This window comes from Myotis nattereri (assembly GCF_964212035.1).
Source record: "Myotis nattereri genome assembly, chromosome: 9".
In the NCBI taxonomy this organism is placed as follows: Eukaryota; Metazoa; Chordata; class Mammalia; order Chiroptera; family Vespertilionidae; genus Myotis; species Myotis nattereri.
In genome coordinates, this window is record NC_138084.1 from 50,297,447 (window position 1) to 50,306,540 (window position 9,094).

General features: G+C 44.1%; 1 long non-coding RNA gene across 1 annotated transcript in view; it reads right to left on the bottom strand.

Moving 5' to 3' along the window:
* LOC308525299 overlaps positions 1-3,785 on the bottom strand; it is a 1,722,993-nt gene extending 1,719,208 nt beyond the window's left edge. Inside the window, exon 1 of the long non-coding RNA XR_013996455.1 lies at positions 3,487-3,785. This is a non-coding gene — a long non-coding RNA (uncharacterized lncRNA). The remainder of the gene's footprint in view (positions 1-3,486) is intronic.
* Between the last annotated feature and the right edge of the window lie 5,309 nt (positions 3,786-9,094).

Genomic DNA, 9,094 nt, shown 5'->3' on the forward strand with positions numbered 1-9,094 from the left:
ATGAAACACCTGAGCTTCTCCCCATTCAGTTCTTATCAGAATTGTGTTTACAGGGACAGGATAATTAGAAAAGTTGGCCTTCGACTAGAGACATTTAGAATGCCAGATGGAAACCTGTCTAATAACCATTCTGCATCCTGTCTCATATACTTGTATTCATCATGTGAGAAAAATACCCAGGTGGGGAAAAGGGAGTGAGAGAGAGAAGAGAAAGCACCACCTAAAATTAAAACAGCAACAACAAATCGCATTTTCTACTTTTGATTGAATTTGGGAGTACAGTAGCATAAAGTTAAAGGTGAGGGAAATAAAAATAAGCCAGCAAAGATGGCAAATATGACATGGAGAGGACTTTCATTTTCCTAGGGTTGCAAGATGGCTCTTAGCAATCCATTCCTTCACCAAACTGCATTTTTGTAGAGAGAATATAATAGGGCCGTAGCCCTAGGAGCTGGTAATGCCATCCAATGTATTGCTATAAAAAGCTTTACCATCTGGATCCTAATTCTCCTCAATATTGAAACTGTAGAGAACTTTCTTCTAATTTACAGCTATCACTCAGTGAAGCCCTGAAGGGTGCACATAATATGCCATTGTCAGAGCTAGTGTATAATCCAACACAATTCAGGGAAAATCAGCTTGTGAGTATAGCCACAGTACATGGTTTTCTCAGGATTCAGCCCCTCTTTGCATTTTGTGAATGCTTATATATTTTGCCTGTACTTTATTTCTTCTCCTTTTTCTTTTGCCTTGGTCAGAATAGGTCTGTATAGTCATCATGTATGTGCAGAAAAGTCTGTGGACTGAACCATCAACCCTACCCTGTGGATGGCTGAGAAATGAAATGTGCATGATCTAACAGTACTGAACATTAACTCATTAATCTGCTTCTCTCATTCAATCCATAGTATTAATCCCTGGTCTTTATTAAAAAATATCCAAAGTATCAATTGACAAAGCTACCCAAATCAGGCTCTCAGAGGGAGAGGAGGGGGGGAAAAGGTGTTTCAAAATTAAGAAGGTTGGTGACTAGAAGCCAGCATAGCGACAGAGGGATATACACCTCTGGGTCCAAATAAAATGAAATTGATTCCCTCTCAGCAAAGGCAGCTCTGAATGGCCCTCCAGTGGCTCTTTACCTCCCTTACAAATCTACATTCAGGAGGAGTGAGGAAGACCAAGAATGAGAAAGATCGTTGCACAACTGAATTAAAGGACTTTCAGCTCCACAGAAGGCCTGGTAAATATCTCATCTTTGTATCTCATGTTGCTTGCAGAATGGTCATCATTGGCAAAACAGAAACACAAAGTTTTCTTTCTCTTTCCAAGATTTCATTCCAGGCACACACCACCCACCCAACATGAAAAAAAAAAAAAGTTATGTGCCCTCTATCTCCTTGATGCTTGTGATGTCCTGTTTTACTAGGAGGAATATCAGTACCTTGGGCTGAGCCAGGAGCTGCCACAACTCCATGGCGAAAGTATTATGAACAGCTTTTACTTCAAGTTAGACTACGAATCAGTGTGAAGGAGCAAAAAGTAAAGTTGTGCTTTCTTGGTGTATTTATTACTGCACAGCAGATGCTAGAGTCGGTTTTACCAAATTACTTTAACGGTAATCATTGTAGAAACCAGAGAGATTCTGGGAGCTGAAAGCAAAGGCAGAAACTGTATGTTAAATGTTTGCCGTGGACTGAAGGCCTCTAGGGAGCGCTGCAAAAGGACTGGTTGCATTGAACATGAATGAAGAGCAAGGAAGCACACTTCTTTCTTCCCATTATGCTCCAAAGAGGCAGCAGCCAGCATCACCTGCAGGGTCTTTTTGCTCCTTGGGTCCTTCCATGGAGTTATCACAGGAGGAAGTACCTGGCTGGCTGAGCTAGAAAATTCCTGACTCTAGCTGATGGCTCGACTTTCAATACTTTCAAGCATAACTCTAGACCTGCCGGAAGTGCCCTGCTCCCACATCAAATCTGAGGTCATCACATCAAGACAGACATGCCTTAGAGCAGTGGTTCTCAACCTTCTGGCCCTTTAAATACAGTTCCTCATGCTGTGACCCAACCATAACATTATTTTCGTTGCTACTTCATAACTGTAATGTTGCTACTGATATGAATCGTAATGTAAATACCTGATATGCAGGATCATCTTAGGCGACCCCTGTGAAAGGGCCGTCCGACCTCCAAAGGGGTCGCGACCCACAGGTTGAGAACCGCTGCCTTAGAGGCACTTCCAAGAAGGGCAGTGGAAAGAGACACTACGTTTTAGAAGTGCAGCACACACAAACTGCTGCCTGTGAAAACAGTCACAAAACCCAGCATCACCTGACTAATTCGCTACTTACCACAAACGCCTGTACAGCCTCCCTGTTAAACTCACATAACTCATGAGTACCGTGAGCCTGCTTGTATAGAGAAAGCAGTCTTCTAAACAACATTTCCCTTATGATCCTTTCAACTAATTGGCTAACTTTTGGCTACAAATCTCTCATAAAACTTTTTGTGAGGTGGTATGCATAAAACAATTAAAATAAATATTAAAGAATGGGGAGATTAAAGATTAAAAGGTTGCTGAAATTTTTCTCTGTTAACTTTTCTTCCCCTAGAATTTTGACTAAAAACACATGCAGAGTCCAGACAGGTTAGGGGCCCTAACATATGCAGGTGAGCACCCAGAAGGCAAGGAGACGCAAATCAACAAGCCCTAGTTCTGTTTGGAGTTTAAAGATAAGCCTGTTAGCTAAGAACCCCGCTGCGTGGAAGCCCCGAACCTGGCTCATTTCAGCAGAATATATACTGTTAATACTTTAATGATCACTTTCCCCACCTGACCACAACAGACAGACTTCTCTCAATCAACAACTTTCCCTCTCCAAAGCCACAGGACCCAGACACGTGTAAGAGCTCAAAAAGATGAAAAGGCATTTACTTCCCCACTTGTCCGGACAAACACAGCAATTTGCATGAATATTAAACTTCTGTGATTCAGCAACTTTCACTCCTGTCTGTATCACTAAATAGTAAATGCTGAGAAAGAGTTTGAATCACTTGGCTTTTATTTTAGAAGACTAAGGTATGTTTTTTCACAGCCTAAGAGAATATGGACAGGTCTTTAAAGGACACATGCAGAGTTGCCAAACAATTGTCCACTAACTTAGGGGGTTAGAAACACACCAATACTAAATGGGGAGCTGGCGATGACACAGGAACTGGGGCTGTTGCCAATGCAGAGTACGAGTAAGGGTCGGGAGAGAGAAGAAGAGTTATCCTCTGCATCAAAACTTTAATCAGGAAAATCATGGCTCAACTATCAAACCCTTAGCGCTCTGCTCCCTCGAGTGAAAAGGAGTTTGTCAGTGGAAGTAATCGCTCTAGCTGAGAAGGCTTCCGCATACCTAACAAGAGAAATTGCAAGCACCTACCTGAGAGTGGATTGGGAGGCAGCTGGCACTTAGCAAAGAGGGCGAGTAGGAAACCGTCCTACCTTTTGCACGGAGCAACCTCCTCCCCCGGGGGACCGGCTTTTGGAAGAGGGTGCCGTCTTGCTGGGGCTGAGAAGCAGCGGGGAAGAGGTGGCAGACAGCCACGCGCTGTGACAGCAGCGTGTCGCCGGGTCCCCTGGAAACGGGGCTCCAGCGCCGCTCCTCCACTAGCTCAGGCGGTGGCCGCTGGTTCCTCAGCCAAAGAAGCTGGGACTGCAGTTGCTAATGCCGCCTCACTTGAGGGGAAAGCGCTGGCGTGTGTGAGTGTGTGTGTGTGTGTGTGTGTGTGCGCGCGCGCGCTAACTGTCAGCTCCAGGCTGAGAGGATGTGTTCTGCATACTCAAAACACTCAGGCAGGGAGGAGGTTCCTCCACAAAGACCTCAGGCTCCCCGCTGAGGAATCAGTCCACTGACCTTGCTCCTTGGGGATTCTGGCTGCATGGCTCACTCATCAATAGATTAAACAATCAATCAAATAAAGGAGATGAGATCCTTTTTAGATAGAGACAACTGCTTCCCTCAGAAGCACCAATTTTTTTTAAAAAAAAGCATATTTCTACTCAACATTTTGTATCTAGAATTGATTTTTTCCCTTTCAGCCCCTATGTCTTGAGCACACAATGTAATTGATGAGCCCCTACATCAGAACTTTTCAGGTGTTTCCCTAGGCAGGGTAGGATCTTACCTAGAAGCCAGTTCAAATCAGAGATCTGTCCACAGAGATCTGTCAGATGCAGACTTGGATATATAACAATCAATGATGACGGTTTTAACTAATAAACTACTTTTAAATCAGGGACTCTATGTCGTAGTGGATATATTTGGGATTAGAGGCAGACTCTGAGTTCTGAGTTCAAATTCAACCTATGTTTTCTTTAAACATTAATCCAATGCCAAGTGTGAGGAAAGCCTTGGGCTATGAGTGAGTTGTTTAAAGTGCACCCAAAAATGCTTTGTAAAGTATAAAGGGTTAACCATAAAATAAATACATATATTTGTTTAAGTTGCCACAAAGAATGTGCAAAGTTCTATCAGACACAAATGAGCTTTTTCAGGCTGTATAGCCTAAATGCTATGAGAAAATTCCATTGCTGAGCTCTGAAGTATTCACAGTGATTTTGAGCCCAGAAGCAAAATGTCCTGAAAAGCCAAGAAGAGAACTTGCTAACAAAATACTGTATTTTCCATTCTCACGGTGGGGTGGGGGGGAGATCCACATATGTTGAGGGCTGATTTAAGTTAGACCTACATTTTTAAGACACTACTAACCAACCCTACAACTCTCATCCACCCCAGGGTTGTTCAAGGGTCAACTGTAATGCTTATCACAGCTTGTCTCTACAAGAAGCCTGGAAAACTAAGATGGAAATTTACCTTCCCTCAAATTAAGGTCTACCACTAGCAATAATAAGTCAAACTCGAATTAAGAAATGCAAGAGAGAGAGAGAGAGAGAGAGAGAGAGAGAGAGAGAGAGAGAGGGAATTTGAGCCTCGTTGGAGGGCTATATGGATATATTCATATATCTTGAGGGCTATGTGCATATAGATTTATATGTAGATCTATGTATCTATTTATCTTTCTATGCCATCTTCCTTTACTAGGTATTTCAGTATACATTTTATAAGAGTAGTGATATTTTTATATATAATCAAGTACTTTATCAATTTCAGTAAGTGTAACACTTATATAAGCTGAATCTAATTTATTGCCCATTTTCCAGTTTTTTTACTTTAACCAAAACTGTCCTTTATAGCATACTTTCTTCTAGGATAGTATCCAATCTATGGCCAGTTATTACCTTCAGCCATCATGTCTTTTTGGTCTTCTTTAATTTATAAATTCCATAGCTGTTCTTTTGCTTTTATGACATATTTGAAGATTTTATTTACCTTATTTTTATTAGAACATTTTCAATTTTGCATTTGACTTATGTTTTCAAAGGATTAGATTAAGGTTATGCATATCAGTTGGAACATTGCATAATTGATGGGCTCTTTTCAGAGTATCACGGAATCTCATATTCAAGTCACAGAATGTCCTCTGCCCCTTCTTTTTCTATAAATTTATTTTAAATATATTTTTATTGATTTCAGAGAGGGAGAGATAGAAACATCAATGATAAAAGAAATCATTGATTGGATGCCTCCTGTATGCCCATGAGCCCACCACTTGGGCATATGCCCAGACCTGGAAACGAACCATCACCTCCTGGTTCATAGGTCGACTCTCAAACACTGAGCCATGCTGGAGGGGCTGATTCTATGACTTTTGATCACCCAATCTACACTTTCTAATTACTGCCCCCCCCCCCCCTTGTAACTAGTAAAGCAAACTATGGAAATGCTATGCACATATCTTGCATCCATAAAAATGTCCCTGTAATATTAACCTCCATTAATAAAATGATGATTGCAAAATAATAGTTTTCTGACTCCAATAATTTTTACATCATATCTACCAGGTATTCTATTAGCAAGCACCCTTCTTCTTTGCTATTTATTTTTCTCTCTCTGCTTGATCAGGAAGTATTTTTATTTTTTTCCCAATGGTCTATAATTCAGTGATATTCTTATTTCTTTTAATGCTCTCAGATTTGTCATACCCCTGTACCTGGTTCCTATGTCTTCACAGCATGCCACATCTTTCTTTCTTTATGGCAATTTTTAATTTTTAGAAATTTTTATTTTAGTCTTCTGGAATGATAATATATTCTAAAATCATCTTTAAAATATTTTACTCTAGTCCTGGAAGCAGCCATTCCTATGGAGTTTTGATTTTGGGTTTGTTTTTTTTATGTGAGTGTGTGTTTGTGTTTTTTAAGTAAGGAATGGTGTTAGAGGCAATAATCTGGCCGTTGAGTGTGTTCATTTCTATAAGGATGATAGATGTTTTTGCTTCTTGGCTTTTGAAGCTGGCAAAGCTAAGAGATATATTTACATATATACACATGTACATGCACATAATTAAGGAACATAATGTACCTATATACATATCATGTGCACAAATTTTATATATATATTAGAGGCCCGGTGCACAAAAATTTCTGCACTTGGGGGGGGGGAGGGAGGGTCCTTCAGCCTGGCCTGTGCCCTCTCGCAGTCTGGGACCCCTCGGGAGATAATTCCCTGCTGGCTTAGGCCTGCTCCCGGGTGGCAGAGGGCAGGCCCAATCCCTAGGTGCAGCCCCTGGTCGGGCTCAGAGCAGGGCCAATTGGAGAGTTGAGGCGCTGCCCCCTGTCATGCACAGAGCAGGGCAGATCAGGAGGTTGTGATGCCACCCTCAGTCATGCTCAGGGTAGGGCCAATTGGGGGGTTGGGGCACCGCCCCCTGTCACACTCAAGGCAGGGTCGATGGGGAGGTTGTGGCACCACCCCCTGTCACACACAGAGCAGGGCCCATCAGGGGGTTGGGGCGCTGCCCCCTGTCACACTCAAGGCAGGGTCGATGGGGAGGTTGTGGCGCCACCCCCTATCACACACAGAGCAGGGCCCATCAGGGGGGTTGGGGCTCCATACCCTGTGATTCACAGAGCAGGGCCAATCAGGGGGTTGGGGAGCTCCCCCCTGTCATGCACAGGGCAGGGCTGATCAGGGGGTTGAGGAGCTCCCCCCTGTCACTCACAGAGTAGGGCCGATAGGGGAGTTGGGGCACCGCCCCATGTCACACTCAGGGCAGGGCGGATCAGGGGGTTGGGACGCCGCCCTCTATCACCCACAGAGCAGGGCCGATCAGGGGGTTGGGGTGCCACCACTCTCACACTCAGGGAAGGGCCAATGGGGAGGTTATGGCTCTACCCCGTCACACACAGAGCAGGGCCCGTGGGGGTGGGGGGGTGGGGCACTGCACCCTGTCACACACAGAGCTGCAGGGCGATCTAGGGGTTGAGGAGCTCCCCCCTATCAGGCACAGAGCAGGGCTGATCAGGAGGTTGGGGCACCTTGCCCTGTCAGGAACAGAGCAGGTCGGATAGGGAGGTTGTGACCCCACCCCCTGTCACACACAGAGCCGCAGGGCGATGAGGGGGGTTGGGCGCTGCCCCCTGTCACGCTGATCCCGGTGCTGGGAGACATATTACCCTTTTACTATATAGAATAGAGGCCTGGTGCATGGGTGGGGCTGGCTGATTTGTCCTGAAGGGAGTCCTGGATCAGGGTAGGGGTTCCCACTGGGGTTCCTGGCCAGCATTGGTGAGGGGATGATGGCTGTTTGCAGCTGGTCATACACCCTTCAGGGTGGGGGTCCCCACTGGGGTGCCTGGCCAGTTTGGGTGAGGGGCTGAGGGCTGTTTTCAGGCCGACTGAAGCTCCCAACTGCTCCGTTTTTTCTTTTTCTTTTTATTCTGGGCCAGCTTTAGCTCTGAGGCTCCAGCTCTTAGGCCTCCGCTGCTGAAAGAAGGTATCTGGTTTGTTTCGGTTCTATAATCGAAACAATGTATAACTCCAGCTCTGAGATCCCGGGCTCGCTGAAAGCAGGTTTCTGGGGTTTTGTTTAGCTTCTATATTTGTTACTATGTTTCTTAAACTGCAGGCTCAGAGGCCGGCAAGGCAGGCGGGGAACCTTGGAGTCCTCCGTCACTGAAGCAAGCAAGCCTCATGTTAGTTTCAAGCTGCCTGGCTGCTGGCCACCATCTTGGCTGGCAGTTAATTTGCATATCGCCCTGATTAGCCAATGGGAAGGGTAGGCGGTCGTACGCCAATTACCATGTTTCTCTTTTATTAGATAGGATATATCAAGTCATCAGCAGACTGCTACTTCAGTAAACTGCAAATACATACTTAAATACATGTAAAAATATAGCATAAAATGCAAAAATGTGTATTTTTGCATTTTACTAAAGTACCAATATGCTAATTACTATATTTTAATGGTATGCAGAGCAAGATGTATTAGAATAGATAACATTAAAATTTTTCCAAAACATCCCAGGACATTCTAAGAGGGAAAAAAGCAAGCCACAGACTGGGAGATGTTTACAGTATCCTAATTGCCAAGAGAGTTTTATATTAAGAAAGTTTAAATATTTTTAAAATAAATTAAATCACTTGGAAAAATGGGGAGGGGTGATTTTTATAGACTCTTTAGGAGGAATTCTAATTCCCAATTACACATGAGAACTGCTCAACTTCACCATCACCAGATTAATATGAAAACCACAGCCAAGTTACAAATCAGCAGATCAGCAAACATTAAAGAGTCTCACAATCCTAAATGTCAGCAAAGAAGCGGACCAGCAGGAGTGCTCTGGTAACATGGCTAATCAGTGCCCTTTAGAAAGCTTTGGGGCAGCAGCTACTAAAACTGAAGACATGACATGAGCCAACATTTCCATTCTTATTCCCAGGAACCACAGAAATGCTCACGCATGACCCAAATGAAGGGGGTGGCATTCATAGCAGAGTAACTTGTGATGGCTGCACAGCAAAAATACACAAGCTGGCTGCCTAAATGAATGGCGGTTCATTCACGCTGTGGAAAAGTAACCAGCGGTAAAGACCAACCATGGTCTCCCTGCCTGCTTTGCTGGCCCAGCAGTGGCTGAAGTTGCTGCTGCAGCTGCTGCCTAGAGGATTTAGAATAGCAATCCTTGAACCACACCTGCACTTGTTGGT